This window comes from Ranitomeya variabilis, chromosome 1 (genome assembly GCF_051348905.1).
Source record: "Ranitomeya variabilis isolate aRanVar5 chromosome 1, aRanVar5.hap1, whole genome shotgun sequence".
Classification (NCBI taxonomy): Eukaryota; Metazoa; Chordata; class Amphibia; order Anura; family Dendrobatidae; genus Ranitomeya; species Ranitomeya variabilis.
The window spans coordinates 226,855,995-226,874,925 of NC_135232.1; the positions used below are offsets into that span (position 1 = coordinate 226,855,995).

General features: G+C 42.5%; 1 protein-coding gene across 8 annotated transcripts in view; it reads right to left on the bottom strand.

Moving 5' to 3' along the window:
- PITPNM2 (phosphatidylinositol transfer protein membrane associated 2) overlaps positions 1–18,931 on the bottom strand; it is a 441,487-nt gene that overhangs the window by 350,311 nt on the left and 72,245 nt on the right. For 7 of the 8 annotated variants that reach the window (XM_077293187.1, XM_077293190.1, XM_077293188.1 and 4 more), the window contains exon 2: positions 16,596–16,676. The exons of the other annotated variant lie outside the window; for it this stretch is intronic. The gene's annotated coding sequence lies outside the window, so the exon portion shown is untranslated. The remainder of the gene's footprint in view (positions 1–16,595; positions 16,677–18,931) is intronic. 8 annotated transcript variants of the gene reach the window in all.

Here is an 18,931-nt window from a genome sequence, read left to right on the forward strand (position 1 = left end):
GCTTCATGCAGTTATGGCCCCATAGGTGCCCCATATAATGCTCCATGCAGTTATGGCCCTATAGATGTCCCATACAATGCTTCATGCAGTTATGGCCCCATAGATGCCCCATATAATGCTCCATGCAGTTATGGCCCCATAGATGTCCCATATAATGCTCCATGCAGCTATGGCCCCATAGATGCCCCATATAATGCTCCATGCAGTTATGGCCCCATAGATGCCCCATATAATGCTCCATGCAGTTCTTTATGGCCCCATAGATGCCCCATATAATGCTCCATGCAGTTATGGCCCCATAGATGCTCCATATAATGATCCATGCAGTTATGGCCCCATAGATGTCCCATACAATGCTTCATGCAGTTATGGCCCCATAGGTGCCCCATATAATGCTCCATGCAGTTATGGCCCCATAGATGCCCCATATAATGCTCCATGCAGTTATGGCCCCATAGATGCTCCATATAATGATCCATGCAGTTATGGCCCCATAGATGTCCCATACAATGCTTCATGCAGTTATGGCCCCATAGGTGCCCCATATAATGCTCCATGCAGTTATGGCCCCATAGATGTCCCATACAATGCTTCATGCAGTTATGGCCCCATAGATGCCCCATATAATGCTCCATGCAGTTATGGCCCCATAGATGTCCCATATAATGCTCCATGCAGTTATGGCCCCATAGATGCCCCATATAATGCTCCATGCAGTTCTTTATGGCCCCATAGACGCTCCATACAGCATTGTGCCACATGTAATGCTGCTGCTGCAATAAAAAAAAAATAATCACATACTCACCTCTCGTCGCTGCTCCTCAGTGTCCCGTCTCTCCGCACTGACTGTTCAGGCAGAGGGCGGCACGCACACTAATATGTCATCGCGCCCTCTGACCTGCACAGTCACTGCAAGAGGACGGGAAGACGGAGCGGCGCCCGGCAGATGGAACGCGGACAGGTGAATATGAAATACTCACCTGCTCCTGGCGCTCCTGACGCTGTCCCGGCCTGTCCCATGGTACCGCAGCTTCTTCGCGCAGTGCCTGTGGTGACATCGCGGTCACACGACTGTGACGTCATGGCAGGTCCTGCTCGCGCACCAAACTTAGCAACGGAACCTGCCGCTTGCATGGACCGGTCACCGGAGCGTCGGAAAGGCGGCGGAAGGGGAGTATATAATGATTTGTTATTTTTTTATTATTATTATTTTTCTTCACATTAGATGTTTTTACTATTGAGGCTGCATAGGCAGCCTCAATAGTAAAAACTTGGTCACACAGGGTTAATAGCGGCGGTAACGGAGTGAGTTACCCGCGGCATAACGCGGTCCGTTACCGCTGGCATTAACCCTGTGTGAGCCGTGACTGCGGGGAGTATGGAGCGGGCGCCGGGCACTGACTGCAGGGGAGTAGGGAGGGACTAATCGGACTGTGCCTGTCGCTGATTGGTGGCAGCCATGACAGGCAGCTGGTGAGACCATTCAGCGAATGAATAACCGTGACGGAAGTTGCCGACAGAAAGACGGAAGTACCCCTTAGACAATTATATATATAGATGGTGCAATTCACAGTCCATTTTCTTTTAGGGCAGCAGGTGTGAAAAGAGCCAACACAAGTCTTATGGGACCGTGATAGCATACAACACATACAGCACAAGGATGACATCCGTGTGTGATCTATGTGCACTCAATAGTATTTAACATTGCAAAGTACAGGAGAAGCTTTGTAATTTATTTCTTTATCCATCTGTGAAAAACACTGATGACACAATGATGGTAAAAAAAAAAAGGGCACAAGAACCAAACACATGGTAAAAACGGACACATGAATGACACACGGATGCAAAACACTGGTACCATTTTTTTCATGCGGGCTCCGGCGCTGAGGCTGAAGACCTGCTATGTGTACCCCAACCGATTAGACGATCGCAGCTTCAAGTCTCCTAAGGATACTACTGAAGCAAGTAAAAAGTAGAAAAAAAAAGTTTAAAAAATATTAAAAGACTTTACAAAAATATAAAGAGTTCAAATCACCCCCCTTTTGCCCCACTCAAAATAAAAAAAATAGACATATTTGGTATAGCTGAGCTCAGAATCCCCCGATCTATCAAAACATAAAACAAATTAGTCCAATCGGTAAACAGCGTAATGAGAAAAAAAAAATCAAAAACGCCAGAAATAAGTTTTTTGGTTGTCATAACATTACAAAAAGGCGATCAAAACATTGTTATCTACCACAAAATGGTATCAGTAAAAACGCAAAAAAAACGTCCAACCATCCCCAGATCCCAAAAAACGGAGACGCTACAGGTCTTGGAAAATGGCCCCATTTCTTTCTTTTTTTAAAATTTTTTTACATAGTAAAAAAAAACAACCTCAAAAAACAATCGTGGAATTGAACGTTTTTGCAATTTAACCTCTCTGGCAATTTTCTTTCCCGTTTTCCAGTACAATATATGGTAAAATCAATGATGTTGTTCAAAAGTACAACTAGTTCTGCAAAAAAAAACAAGCCCTAACACGGCCATATTGACAGAAAAAAGAAAAAAAGTTATGGCTCTGGGAAGAAGGGGAACAAAAAACGAAAACGCAAAAACAGAAAATCCCAAGGTCTCGAAGGAGTTAAATACGGACTTGTGAATGAGCGCTTAGGCTCATGTTGTGCCCACACCTCTGTAGGGAAACGGCTAACCTGCAATACAATTTCAGCATTTGTTTTCATTACAATGCAAGGTATGGAGTGAGGGAAACAATCAAGCCGTCTATAACCGTGTATGATCATTTTTACGCCTATCCCGGGCATCATGGATGTAGCAGGAGCACTTTAGCACCAGCTGCAAAATGTTCTTACATTTAACTCCTCCTGTACTAACATGCACTGTGACAGATTACCTTGTGCTCAGAGGCTGCTTTAAAAAGGTTGGGACATTGGAGTAATCAAATTGGGTAAATTAATTGATTGCATGACATGTGGGGTGGTTAATTGTTGCAGTCTCCGAAGAAGCTGTGATGTAATTATATGAGTATTTGATGGAAACTTGCTAGATACAGAGGCTGCATGGCAAGATGTAGGCTGGGATCAATAGACTAATTTACTGGGCTAGAAACTGCTCCTAATCAGGTATTGCATTCTATGAGTAATTGTCAGCAGATTCCCAAGAATCACAGGGATATGACACAAATCAGTTACTGTGGTGAAATAGACATGTGTAACATCGCCAATTTTCAGCACAAGCAGCAAAGTCACATGACTATTTTACACCATCATTTCCATTGTAGATAATCACCAGCCTTACATAAAAGTTTCCAGAGTTTTTCAGCTTTGATATTTAAGGAACTAGAAGATTCAAACATCTTTAGAGAAAGTTGCAGCTTTTCCTGTCCCGGAAATTTAGCAATTTCTACACCAACACAGAAATATTTGTCCTGGAAAATCTGGCAGAGACCAATAAATAAAAAAAAAAAAAAGGTTCTCCCACTTACCGTAATTGACATCATAGGAAGACCACAACTATGATAGTCAAAATGAGAAAACAAATCCAGAAAACCACCTTGTGTGATTTGGCAAGATTTATTTAGCAAATTATGGTGGAAAATAAGTATTTTGTCATTAACAAAAGTTCACCTCAATATTTTGTTATATATCCTTTGTTGGCAATGACAGAGGTGAAATGTTTTCTGTAAGTCTTCACAAGGTTGGCACACACTGTTGGTGGTATGTTGGTCCATTCCTCCATGCAGATCTCCTCTAGAGCAGTAATGCTTTGGTCCTGTTGCTGGGCAACACAGACAGCCTTTCAACTCCCTCCAAAGGTTTTCTATAGGGTTGAGATCTGGAGACCAGCTAGCCTACTCCAGGACCTTCATATGCTTCTTGTGAGAGACAGATTTCTGTCTCTCACAGACCTGTAACTTCTTTAAGAGGCTCCTCTGTCCCCACTCATTACCTGTAGTAATGGCACCTGTTTGAACTTATTATCAGGATAAAAGACACCTGTTCACAACCTTAAACCGTCATACTCCAAACTCCATAATGGTGAAGACCAAAGAGCTGTCGAAGAACACCAGAAACAAAATTGTAGCCCTGCACCAGGCTGGGGAGACTGAATCTGAAATAGGCAAGCAGCTTGCTGCCACTTTACAAAGTATTAGTGTGACCCTCATCTAGAATATGCAGTTCAGTTTTCAGCACCAGTTCATAGAAAAAAATGCCCTGAATCTAGAAAAGGTACAATAAAGTCCCTCAAAACTGATAAGGAGCACAGAGGATCATAGTTCTGAGGACAGATAAAAAAAAACCAATTACATTTATTTAGTCTGGAGATGAGATGATAATAGGAGACACAAGATCAACTCGTACAAGTACATAAATGGCCAAGACAAAAATGATGGTAAAAATCTGTTTCATGTAAAACCCCCTCAAGAGGGCAATTTTCTGGTCTGGGAGAACTATAAATCTATGGGACAGTCTACCTCAAGAGCTCATTAATGTTTTAAAAAAATGTCTTACTTATTATTTTAGAAAACAATACCTATTTATGTAGATATATAAAATTCTTATCCTGAATGTTGATACAGTCGATCTACTATGGATGTACCTATTCCCCTTACCCTTTTCCTTCATTCCTGGGGTGAACTTTATGGACATGTGTTTATTCAAGGTTTTGGTGCCTTCAGTCTGGATCTACAATGTGCACAGTCCAATTAGAAGGAAAGCCACTGCATGAACAATTGGGTTCAAACTTTTGACTGGTAATGTATATGGCAACCTCTTGATTTACCGCTAAAACATCATGTCATCGGAGACAAGGGTTGGCCATTTGAATTTAACCCCTTGTTGTCATCTGAGAGCTTTTTTTTTACGAGGGGGTGAATTATTACGGTCAGTGGCATCATTTTAGGGCACATACAATATACAAAAGTTAACTCTTTATAGGAAAAAGTATAAAAACAGCAATTCTGTCAGGGTTTTTTTGCGTTTTAAATGTTACTCTATTGGTCGTGCTGCACAAATAAAGTGTCTATTTTGTAGGTCAGTAAGGTTATAGTGATGCCAAATTTCTATGGTTTTGTGTTTATTATTTTTATATAATAAATACAGAGTGCTTATTGACAGTCAAACTGTAGTTTTCATTCAACTTTTTGGTCACTTTTTATCACATACATGAGGGAGGCAAAACAAACAAAGAAAATTATTTAGCCAGCCACCAATTGTGCAAGTTCTCCCACTTAAAAAAATGAGAGAGGCCTGTAATTGACATCATACGTAGACCACAACTATGAGAGTCAAAATTGAGAAAACAAATCCAGAAAATCACTGTCTGATTTGGCAAGACTTATTTTTCAAATTATGGTAGAAAATAATTATTTGGTCACCTTAAAACTCCTGTAACTCCTTTAAGAGGCTCCTCTGTCCTCCACTCATTACCTGTAGTAATGGCAACTTGTTATCAGTATAAAAGACACCTATCCACAACCTCACACATTCACACTCCAAACTCCACTATGGTGAAGACTAAAGAGCTGTCAAAGGACACCAGAAAGAAAATTGTAGCACTGCACCAGGCTGGGAAGACTGAATCTGCAATAGGCAAGCAGCTTGGTGTGATGAAATCAACTGTGGGAGCAATAATAAGAAAATGGAAGACATACAAGACCACTGATAATCTCCCTCGATCTGGGGTTCCACGCAAGATCTCACCCCGTGAGGTCAAAATGATCACAAGAACGGTGAGCAAAAATCCCAAAACCACACGGGGCGACCTTGTGAATCACCTGCATAGAGCTGGGACCACCGTAACAAATGCTACCATCAGTACCACACTACGCCGCCAGGGACTCAGATCCTGCAGTGCCAGATGTGTCCCCCTGCTTAAGCCGGTACATGTCTGGGCCCATCTGAAGTTTGCTACAGTGCATTTGGATTATCCAGAAGAGTATTGGGAGAATGTCATATGGTCTGATGAAACCAAAGTAAAACTGTTTGGTAGAAACAAAACTCGCCGTGTTTGAAGGAGGCAGAATGCTGAGTTGCATCCAAAGAACACCATGCCTACTGTGAAGCATGGGGGTGGCAACAGCATGCTTTGGGGATGTTTCTCTGCAAAGGGACCAGGATGACTGATCCGTGCACATGAAAGAATGAATGTGGCCATGTATTGTGAGATTTTGAGTGCAAACCTCCTTCCATCAGCAAGAGCATTGAAGATGAAACGTGGATGGATCTTTCAGCATCATAATGATCCCAAGCACACTGCCAGGGCAACAAAGGACTGGCTTCGTAAGAAGCATATGAAGGTCCTGGAGTGGCCTAGCCAGTCTCCAGATCTCAACCCCTTAGAAAACCTTTGGAGGGAGTTGAAAGTCTGTGTTGCCCAGCGACAGGCCCAAAACATCACTGCTCTAGAGGTCTGCATGGAGAAATGGGCTGACATACCACCAACAGTGTGTGCCAAGCTTGTGAAGACTTACAGAACACGTTTGACCTTTGTCATTGCCAACAAAGAATATATAACAAAATATTGAGATGAACTTTTGTTAATAACCAAATACTTTCATAGTTGTGGTCTACCTATGATGTCAATTACAGGCCTCTCTCATCTGTTTCAGTGGGGGAACTTGCACAACTGGTGGCTGACCAAATACTTTTTTTCCCCACTGTATATGCAAACACTGCTAATTGCTGTTTAATAAGGTTAAGTTCATGATGTTTTTTCTTATAGCATGTATCTGACTACACGATTGGTGCAGCTTTTCTTACACTGGACGACTGAGCTGTCCATCACCATACCGACAGCTCAGCAAGCTCCAGCCCTAGATTGGATGGCTGAATTGTCACTCACTGCTTCCAGACATACCGAAAGGAGAAATTGTGACAATTACTATGCCAATATTACGTTTTTAACCCCTTTCTACCATTGGACGCACTATTCTGTCCATGTGGGGTGGGCCCTACTTCCCATGGACAGAGTAGTACGTCCAGCGCGATCAGCCACGCTCACGGGGGAGCCATGGTGCAGGATGAAGACAGATGGGGCAGGATGGAGACAGATGGTGCAGGATGGAGACAGATGGGGCATCATCATGGGGCAGGATGGAGACACATGGTGCAGGATCATGGGGCAGGATGGAGACAGATGGGGCAGGATGGAGACAGATGGGGCAGGATGGAGACAGATGGGGCATCATCATGGGGCAGGATGGAGACACATGGTGCAGGATCATGGGGCAGGATGGAGACAGATGGTGCAGAATCATGGGGCAGGATGGATACGATGGAGACAGATGGGGCAGGATGGATACGATGGAGACAGATGGGGCAGGATGGAGACAGATGGGGCAGGATCATGGGGCAGGATGGAGACACATGGTGCAGGAATATGGGGCAGGATGGAGACAGATGGTGCAGGATGGAGACAGATGAGGCAGGATGGAGACAGATGGGGACACATGGTGCAGGATCATGGGGTAGGATGGATATAATGGAGACAGATGGGGCAGGATCATGGGGCAGGATCATAGGACAGATGGGGCAGGATCATGGGGCAGATGGGCAAGATCATGGGACAGATGGGGCAGGATCATGGGACAGATGGGGCAGGATCATGGGACAGGTGGGGCAGGATGGGATATGACATGGAGGCAGGATGGGAGAACATATGGCTGGAGCAAGGAATGAGACACACGGGGGCCAGGATGGGGGATATTATTATTGCAGTGAGGTATTTATTTTATTTTTTGAGGATAGTGTTTTAAATGGGGAGGCGGTCCTGTTACTGTGCAGAGCAACATTGTCGCCTTTTTTTCTTCATCTGGTGTAGTTTAGAATTTGGGGGGGGGGGGGGGGGAAAAGTTATGTGTTCTGCAAGCGGAGCTCTAGATAACAGAGACAAGCCCTGGCTGGAAGAAGTAACGGTTGTATGTGCTGGATGAAGATGAAAAGCAAAGATGAAGGACTTCACGTACAGACGTCACTGGTGACTCAGTGTGTTACCTGTACACTGACCCTATACACTATACTACAATGTGGCTCTCGACCACCTTTCATAGCAGAATGTGGCCCTCAAGGTAAGAAAGGTTGGGGACCCCTGGGTTAGGGTTGGGGCTAAAGTTAGGGTTAGGGTTGGTGCTAAAGTTAGGGTTAGAGGCTAAAGTTAGGGTTAGGGCTACAGATAGGGTTAGGGCTACAGATAGGGTTAGGGCTACAGTTAGGGTTAGGGCAACAGTTAGGCTTAGGGCTACAGTTAGGCTTAGGGCTACAGTTAGGGTTGGGGTTAGTGCTAAAGTTAGGGTTAGGGTTGGGGCTAAAGTATCAGCACGGGTTTACTAGGGACCGCTCATGTCAGACTAATTTGATCAGCTTCTATGAAGAGGTAAGTTCCGGACTGGACCAAGGGAACCCAGTGGACGTAGTGTATATGGACTTTTCCAAAGCTTTTGATACGGTGCCACACAAAAGGTTGATACATAAAATGAGAGTAATGGGGATAGGGGAAAATATGTGTAAGTGGGTTGAGAGCTGGCTCAGGGATAGGAAACAAAGGGTGGTTATTAATGGAGCACACTCGGACTGGGTCGCGGTTAGCAGTGGGGTACCACAGGGGTCAGTATTGGGCCCTCTTCTTTTTAACATATTTATTAATGACCTTGTAGGGGGCATTCAGAGTAGAATTTCAATATTTGCAGATGACACTAAACTCTGTAGGGTAATCAATACAGGGGAGGACAATTTTATATTACAGGATGATTTATGTAAACTAGAAGCTTGGGCTGATAAATGGCAAATGAGCTTTAATGGGGATAAATGTAAGGTCATGCACTTGGGTAGAAGTAATAAGATGTATAACTATGTGCTTAATTCTAAAACTCTGGGCAAAACCATCAATGAAAAAGACCTGGGTGTATGGGTGGATGACAGACTCATATTCAGTGGCCAGTGTCAGGCAGCTGCTACAAAGGCAAATAAAATAATGGGATGTATTAAAAGAGGCATAGATGCTCATGAGGAGAACATAATTTTACCTCTATACAAGTCACTAGTTCGACCACACTTAGAATACTGTGCACAGTTCTGGTCTCCGGTGTATAAGAAAGACATAGCTGAACTAGAGCGGGTGCAGAGAAGAGCGACCAAGGTTATTAGAGGACTGGGGGGTCTGCAATACCAAGATAGGTTATTACACTTGGGGCTATTTAGTTTGGAAAAACGAAGACTAAGGGGTGATCTTATTTTAATGTATAAATATATGAGGGGACAGTACAAAGACCTTTCTGATGATCTTTTTGATCATAGACCTGAGACAGGGACAAGGGGGCATCCTCTACGTCTGGAGGAAAGAAGGTTTAAGCATAATAACAGACGCGGATTCTTTACTGTAAGAGCAGTGAGACTATGGAACTCTCTGCCGTATGATGTTGTAATGAGTGATTCATTAATTAAATTTAAGAGGGGACTGGATACCTTTCTGGAAAAGTATAATATTACAGGGTATATACACTAGATTCCTTGATAAGGCGTTGATCCAGGGAACTAGTCTGATTGCCGTATGTGGAGTCGGGAAGGAATTTTTTTCCCCATGGCGGAGTTACTCTTTGCCACATGGTTTTTTTTTGCCTTCCTCTGGATCAACATGTTAGGGCATGTTAGGTTAGGCTATGGGTTGAACTAGATGGACTTAAAGTCTTCCTTCAACCTCAATAACTATGTAAAGTTATGATTGGGGCTAAAGTTGGGGTTAGGGTTGGGGTTAAAGTTAGGGTTTGGATTACATTTACGGTTGGGATTAGGGTTAGCGGTGTGACTAGGGTTATGGTTGGGATTAGGGTTAGGGGTGTGCTTGGGTTAGGGGTTCAGTTAGAATTGGAGGGTTTCCACTGTTTAGGCACATCAGGAGCTCTCCAAACGCGACATGGCGTCCGATCTCAATTCCAGCCAATTCTGCGTTGAAAAAGTAAAACAGTGTTCCTTCTCTTCCGAGCTCTCCCGTGCTCCCAAACAAGGGTTTACCCCAACATATGGGGTATCAGTGTACTCAGGACATATTGTACAACAACTTTTGGGGTCCAATTTCTCCTGTTACCCTTGGGAAAATACAAAACCGGGGGCTAAAAAATAATTTTTGTGGAAAAAAAAAAAGGATTTTTTATTTTCACGGCTCTTTGTTATAAACTGTAGTGAAACACTTGGGGGTTCAAAGTTCTCACAACACATCTAGATGAGTTCCTTGGGGGGTCTAGTTTCCAATATGGGGTCACTTGTGGGGGGTTTCTACTGTTTAGGTACATCAGGGGCTCTGCAAATGCAACGTGACACCTGCAGACCAATCCATCTAAGTCTGCATTCCAAACGGCGCTCCTTCCCTTCCGAGCTCTCCCGTGCTCCCAAACAAGGGTTTACCTCAACATATGGGGTATCAGCGTACTCAGGACAAATTGGACAACAACTTTTTGGGTCCAATTTCTTCTCTTACCCTTGGGAAAATATAAAACTGGGGGCTAAAAAATAATTTTTGTGGAAAAAAAAAAGAATTTTTATTTTCACGGCTCTGCGTTATAAACTGTAGTGAAACACTTGGGGGATCAAAGTGCTCACCACACATCTAGATGAGTTCCTTAGGAGGTCTACTTTCCAAAATGGTGTCACTTGTGGGGGGTTTCAATGTTTAGGCACATCAGGGGCTCTCCAAACGCGACGTGGCGTCCTATCTCAATTCCAGTCAATTTTGCATTGAAAAGTAAAATGGCGCTCCATCCCTTCTGAACTCTGCCATGCGCCCAAACAGTGGTTTATCCCCACATATGGGGTATCAGCATACTCAGAACAAATTGTACAACAACCTTTGGGGTCCAATTTCTCCTGTTACTCTTGGTGAGATAAAACAAACTGGAGCTAAAATACATTTTTTGTGAAAAAAAGTAAAATGTTCATTTTTTTTTTAAACATTCCAAAAATTCCTGTGAAACACCTGAAGGGTTAATAAACTTCTTGAATGAGGTTTTGAGCACCTTGGGGGGGGGGGGGAAATGTAGTTTTTAGAATGGTGTCACACTTGGGTATTTTCTATTTTCTTGGGTATCATATAGACCCCTTAAAGTGACTTCAAATGTGGTCCCTAAAAAAAAGTGGTGTTGTAAAAATGAGAAATTGCTGGTCAACTTTTAACCCTTATAACTCCCTAATAAAAAAAATTTTGGTTCCAAAATTGTGCTGATGTAAAGCAGACATGTGGGAAATGTTACTTATTAAGTATTTTGTGTGACATAACTCTGTGATTTAAGGGCATAAAAATTCAAAGTTCGAAAATTGCTAAATTTTCGAAATTTTCGACAAATTTCCTTTTTTTTTTACAAATAAACACAGGTAATAGCAAAGAAATTTTACCACTATCATGAAGTACAATATGTCACGAGAAAACTATGTCAAAATCACTGGGATCCGTTGAAGCGTTCCAGAGTTATAACCTCATAAAGGGACAGTGGTCAAAATTGTAAAAATTGGCCCAGTCATTAACGTGCAAACCACCCTTGGGGGTAAAGGGGTTAAGTATTAATATATATTCCAGGTTGCCCTGTTTTTACATCTATTATTATTTTTTGATTTTACAATTTTTGTTCACTTTACGTAATTATTTTTAGCTACCTAGCTGAGCTGCTGCTCTGAACTTTGACAGCAGAGATAAAGATGTGCCCCAGCAGCATTTGGACATAAGAAAACATAAATAGGTTGTCCAGGACTTTTATATTGATGGCCTATCCTTTGGCCATCAACATCTGATCTTTAGGGGTGCGAGTATTGACATCCCTGCCGATCAGCTGTTCTGGATACTGGCAGTTGCTGGATGTGCTTAGTTGCGGTAAAGATCTATATAGTTTTTTAAACTGCATGGTGACTACAGTCGGGTACCGCACACTTGCCCCTTATTGATTGGAAACAGGGGCGAATGCGCCGAACTCGGTCGTGGCCACTAGACAGTTGACTGAGCTGTGCAACTCCACAACTGAATTACATCTGACCGTCACTGGCACTGAGGTTGTTTGGCATCGGTGCAGGATGTCGCATCCCCCCAGATCAGATATTGATGACCTATCATAAAAGTAGGCAATCAATATAAAAGTCCTAGACAACCCCTTTAAGACCATACATCTACTATATAATTGTCTAAGGGTCACTTCCGTCTTTCTGTCTGTCTGTCTTTCCTTCTGTCTATCACGGATATTCATTGGTCAGCGGCCTCTGTCTGTCATGGAATCCAAGTCGCTGATTGGTCGTGGCAAAAAGCCCACGACCATTGCCACAACCAATCAGCGACACGCACAGTCCGGAAGAAAATGGCCGCTCCTTACTCCCCGCACTCACTGCCCTGCGCCCGCATACTCCCCTCCGGTCACCGCTCACACAAGGTTAATGCCGGCGGTAACGGACCGCGTTATGCCGCGGGTAACGCACTCCGTTACCGCTGCTATTAACCCTGTGTGACCAAGTTTTTTTACTATTGACGCAGCCTATGCAGCGTCAATAGTATAAACATCTAATGTTAAAAATAATAATAATAACAAAAATGATTATATACTCACCTACGCCGCCTTTCCCGCTCCTCGTGATGCAAGCGGCACGTTCCGGTGGCAAGGATGGTCTGGCAGAAGGACCCGCCATGACGTCACGGTCATGTGACCGCGACGTCATCACAAGTCCTGCGCGCCTGCGCAGAAAGGACCTGCCGTGACGTCACGGTCATGTGACCGCTACATGGTCATGTGACCGCGACGTCATCACAAGTCCTGCGCGACAAGGACCTGCCGTGACGTCACGGTCAAGTGACCGCGACACGGTCACGTGACCGCGACGTCATCACACCCTGGGACCGGAAGCTGCCGCCTGCACCCCACACAGGCGACAGAGCTACAACGCGCCTGCGGAAGGTGAGTATATGTTTATTTTTTATTTTTTTAACCTGTGTCATACGTGGCTGGGCAATATACTACGTAGCTGGGCAATATACTACGTGGCTGGGCAATATACTACGTCATTGGGCAATATACTACGTCACTGGGCAATATACTATGTGGCTCTGTGCTGTATACTACGTCACTGGGCAATATACAATGTAACTGGGCAATATACTACGTAACTGGGCAATATACTACGTGGCTGGGCAATATACTACGTAGCTGGGCAATATACTACGTGGCTGGGCAATATACTACGTGGCTGGGCAATATACTACGTCGCTGGGCAATATACTACGTGGCTGGGCAAAATACTACGTAACTGGGCAATATACTATGTGGCTCTGTGCTGTATACTACGTCACGGGGCAATATACAATGTAACTGGGCAATATACTACGTGGCTGGGCAATATACTACGTGGCTGGGCAATATACTACGTGGACATACATATTCTAGAATACCCGATGCGTTAGAATCGGGCTACCATCTAGTAATACATAAACATTATAATCGACTGAATTTAACATACACCTCTTTACAACCAACAAAAAAATTGCTTAGATAATAGCCAATATTTTTTTTTACTTTCATTGGAAAAAAAACCCCAACACATAAACAACCACTGGAGACAGAACCAATCATATTAAATCACTTTAGTATTTCTAAGCCTGCATCATTAAATGAACACGCTAATACCTAACACATGAAATGTACAACACGAACCAATATATCAAAAAGTGTCACAGATGTAGCGAGCTTTCATTATACTGTTATAGTGATACACTGTATGACTGCCACAGTATCTGGAAATATTAAACATATGCTGCGTCAAAATACAAGAAAGGTTATTTAAAAAAAAAAGAACAAAATAGATTTAAGCAATGCGCAACTATGGAAAAAATTGCAAATATTGGTGGCTTAAAATTCATATTAAGATTAACAGATTTCACTAATGACTGATTATTAGCAAACATCTCTAAAAACAAAAATCTGTATTTTGGATTAGAAAATTAATTTACTTTACATCAAAAATATATCGAAATGTTCACTAATCTATTTTGCTTGTGTACACTTCATTGCCAAATAATTGCATGAGTTACGGATTCATCTGGTCCTTCCAATCCAAACACAGGTTTTCAGGGATCCAGCTGTTTACGCACTAGAAATGGTGGAAGAAGCAGCTAAAGCTCTACAGATAGTTGGTCCTTTTTCATTATCTACCAAACATACATCTACCCTAATATATAGCATTTTATAGTTTACAATAAGCAGCACGTACATCACAGGTAAGATACTATACTTACAGGAGAATAGTGAAAGCAAGCAAGCAGAAAAAGAGCTGTGGTACAGTAGGAGGGTGCATGTACCTGCTGCGGTGTGACAGAGTACGCCTCCGTCATCTAACAAGCTGGGCACCTGTGTCAACAGCAGCCTGCTTACTCCAGTCCAGACAACAATATGATGTGCACAGAGCCACGGCTTTATAGATAATTTACAGCCGGGAAACAAAGGTACCTGTGAATTATTCAGCAGGCAATTAGAGCAAACACATCAACAAAAACCTTTAAAAGCCAATCGAAAGTATAATTAGAGGTTTTAGCTTTAAAATCCACTCCGTACTTTTCTGCTGTGAGCATGTGATTATCACAACTGGCAATCTACGCAGCACAGACCTTTCTGAATACAAAATGTAACACTAAGACAAGCTATATAGCTACATGTAAATGCAACCAGAAATCTACAAAATGAATAATACACTGTGCTCATAACCAATAGCGTATTCACATGGAGTACCCTCTCCATTTTTGCATTTACAGTCATTTCAAATGAATGGGTAGAAAAGAGAGTGCAGATAACTATACATGTGGTAACAGGTTCATCGTTTTCAATGCTAGAAACTCCCAGAACTGCTTTATTAAAACAATCAGAACTGATGTGATGATCATAGCAAAATTAAAAGCTTGGAAAAAATTGTGGGCCAACCTTGATATTAAGAAAAAATGTCTACGATTGAGGAAGTTTTCCTAGTTTTTCCTTATCATCAAATATAACGATGAACTTTTTCATATGGAAACAAACTTAAAGAGGTTGTCCCCCGATCAAAGTACATTTGAATTAATAGATCTTAGAATTAAATCTTGGAATATTATAATAAGTTATGTAAGAGCCGTAAAAAGCATATGGCTCAAAGTCCTAGTCTAAATATGTAATAACAAAGGATAAAAACCTTGAATAATACAGATAATAAAGTATGATGCAAACAAAAGTGCCCCCAAACACAGTATGATACCTACACAGTAAATTACTCCACATTACCCTCCTCCCACACAGTATGAAGACCCTACTGTACCCTCCCTCGCTCAATACCTAGGACAAAGAATGGTGACCCATCACAGTATGATTCTCTAAATATAATCCCCACACAGTATAATGGCCACAAAAAGTCCTTCAGACGCTATTATGGGCCCCACATAGTCCTCTATATAGTATAAAGGGGCCCTGCAATGCCTTCCATAGAGTATAATGGCCCCACACAGCCCTCCATACAGTAGAATGGCCTCAAAAAATGCTTCATACAGTATTATGAGCAGTAATGAAACTCAGCATCCAAAAGGATATGTTGCAAAACAAGGTGAACTTATTTACAGTCCGCGAATCAACAGTTAGTGGATAACGTTTCAACCCCACAAATATGAACCCCACTTGACATCGCACAGGGCAAATGGAAAGAGCCAAGCAAAGCTGGACCAGTATTGGCACTTCTACTAGATGTGCCTTTTCTGGGGTGGCAGCAGGCTGCAATTTTTAGGCTGGGGGAGCAACATCCATGGCCCTTTACCAGCCTGAGAATACCAGCCCCCAGTTGTCTGCTTTAGCTTGGCTAGTTGTAAAAAATGGGGGTCCCCACACCATTTTTAAATTATTTAAATATTTAAAAAAAACAGCGTGGGGTCCTCTCTATTCTTGATAACCAGCCACGCTAAAGCTGACACACTGTGAACGTGATAACCAGACTAGTTGGCATACACAAGCTGTGAGATCAAATATTTTTTTCCACAGATTTCAGATACTTGGTTGTAATGAAGGCATCATTAAATACATTTTAGGGTTAACTCCCCAATCAGGTTCTGCTTTATGAATGTCCCCAATTTTTCCAGCATACAAACCAAACCGCATTGACAAATAGCAGGTATCTAAAAATACAGTCCCTATGGGTTCAGACAGCTATGAATGATACTAGCTGTCACTTTTTATATAAAGCACCTAGCTTTTACACTTTGCTGTCCTGTAATGTGATGTTCTTGTACAAGTTCCAGCAAATGATACATAAATAACTATAGAGAAATAGCCGTTCACTGTGACCTTACAATCAAAAATAGATTTCAACACAAGGGAAATTAAATTATGGATAATTATCGTAAAACTCTCTGGAAATAAATAGCACATGAATGACACATAACGGGCTCTGCAGGAGGCAGAAAGAATATCTGGAAATAGCATTTCAAATGAATATGATCTTGGTTACAAGAGACGTCCGGCTGCACAGGCAAGATAGAGCATGAGAGACACGAGAAAGGGGCAAAGGACTAAGAAAACGGGCTCATCCCAATCTACAATGCAGACTTGGCTTCAATGGCAATATTACCTGTTTGGCTCCTAGTCTTTCAGGTACAATGGACATCTGGAAATCCCAAAAGCATAAATTTCCTTCATTTTTTTCATCAGGCTAAAAGAAAAAAACACAGATTACGGACCATAAGTGCATGATTAAACAATCTTATGTAGCAATACACACTGCAGATACATGCACAATGTACAAAAACGGAAGCTATGTTCTGACATATGATAAGAGGCAAGTACAATAAGGTTCATGGTGCTGTAGGAAAAGTAGATCTATGGTGCACTTTGGCAGGATCTTCGCACTAACAAATGCTTCGGCTCTCCTTATAAACAATCCTAAAAAAGCATTCTCTGGAGGAAACAGGGGGATGCTGATACTTCTCTTTTCCAAACTAACATAATAGCAGGATGAAGAGACCAGATTTTTTTTTCCAACAGACACAACCATAGTAAATAACAAGTACTGAAAAGTCGCAGCCATTCTTTGCCATTGCTCTGGAGTTGGACGTCAAAGGCTACGTTCACATTTGCGTTGTGCGCCGCAGCGTCGGCGACGCAACGCACATGTAAACGCATGCACAACGCAGCGTTTTGTGACGCATGCGTCCATTTTTGCATGGTTTTGGGCGCAGAAAAAACTGCAACTTGCTGCATCCTCTGCGCCCTGACGCATGCACCACAGTGACGCATGCGTCACAAAACGCAAGTGCAACGCATGTCCATGCGCCCCCATGTTAAATATAGGGGCGCAGGGCGCATGACGCATGCGGCGACGCTGCGGCGCCGAACGCTAATGTGAACGTAGCCTTACTGATGTAGATTGGATCATATAAGCACTTGCACGATATGTGACCCCCATTGAGAGCATGCAGATCTGGATGTATTACCTTGGCTTGCATTGGTAACATATTTAAGGCACTGGTAGTCAAAATGTGAGACTAAAGGAATAGTGTTTATAAAGTGAAATAACACGCTAATACATTATCATAATAGCATACTCTGATTTCCATTTGAGGGCTTTGAAGAGCATGCCAAATCCAAACATCTCTACCTTTAGCAAGATTTAAAAGCAGGAAACGATTAATGATTCCAGTAACCCCTTGAAGACTAAAATTGTTATACACAAGAAAAAAAAAATGTTTAAATGTATTTGAAATATAAATCTATAGTACTTTCTAACATACTTATTCAGTGGGAAAAATAAGTATCTAATACACTGCCGATTTTCTAAGTTTTCCCACCTACAAAGAATGGAGAGGTCTGCAATTTTTATTGTTGGTGCACTTCAACTGTGAGAGACAGAATCTAAAAATTTAAAAAGAAAAAAAATCACACTGCATGATTTTTACATAATTAATTTGCATTTTATTGCACAAAATAAGTATTTGATACAGTAGAGAAACAGAACACAATATGTGCTACATAAACCGTTATTTGCATTTACAGAGGTGAGAAGTTTCTTGTAGTCCTTGACCAAGTTTGAACACACTGCAGCACTCCTCCATACAGATCTTCTCCAGATCTTTAACCCCTTCCCGACATGTGACGGAATAGTACGTCACATGTCGGGACCCCCGCTTTGATGTGCGCTCCGGCGGTGAGCGCACATCAAAGTCGCGACATGTCAGCTGTTTTTTACAGCTGACATGTGCGCGCAATAGCGGCGGGTGAAATCGCGATCACCCGCCGCTATTAACTAGTTAAATGCCGCTGTCAAACGCAGACAGCGGCATTTAACTACCGCATCCGGCCGTGCGGCCGGATATGAGCGCATCGCCGACCCCCGTCACATGATCGGGGGTCGGCGATGCTCCTCCATTGTAACCATAGAGGTCCTTGAGACCTCTATGGTTACTGATCGCCGGTGGCTGTGAGCGCCACCCTGTGGTCGGCGCTCACAGCACACCTGCAATTCTCCTACATAACAGCGATCTGATGATCGCTGTTATGTAGCAGAGCCGATCGGGCTGTGCCTGCTTCTAGCCTCCCATGGAGGCTATAGAAGCATGGCAAAAGTAAAAAAAAAAAGTTTTTAAAAATGTGAAAAAAAAAAAAAATATATAAAAGTTTAAATCACCCCCCTTTCGCCCCAATCAAAATAAATCAATTAAAAAAAACCCCAACCTACACATATTTGGTATCGCCGCGTTCAGAATCGCCCGATCTATCAATAAAAAAAAAGCATTAACCTGATCGCTAAATGGCGTAATGAGAAAAAAATTTGAAACGCCAGATTTACGTTTTTTTGGTCGCCACGACATTGCATTAAAATGCAATAACGGGCGATCAAAATAACGTATCTACGCCAAAATGCTATCATTAAAAACGCCAGCTCGGCACGCAAAAAATAAGCCCTCACCT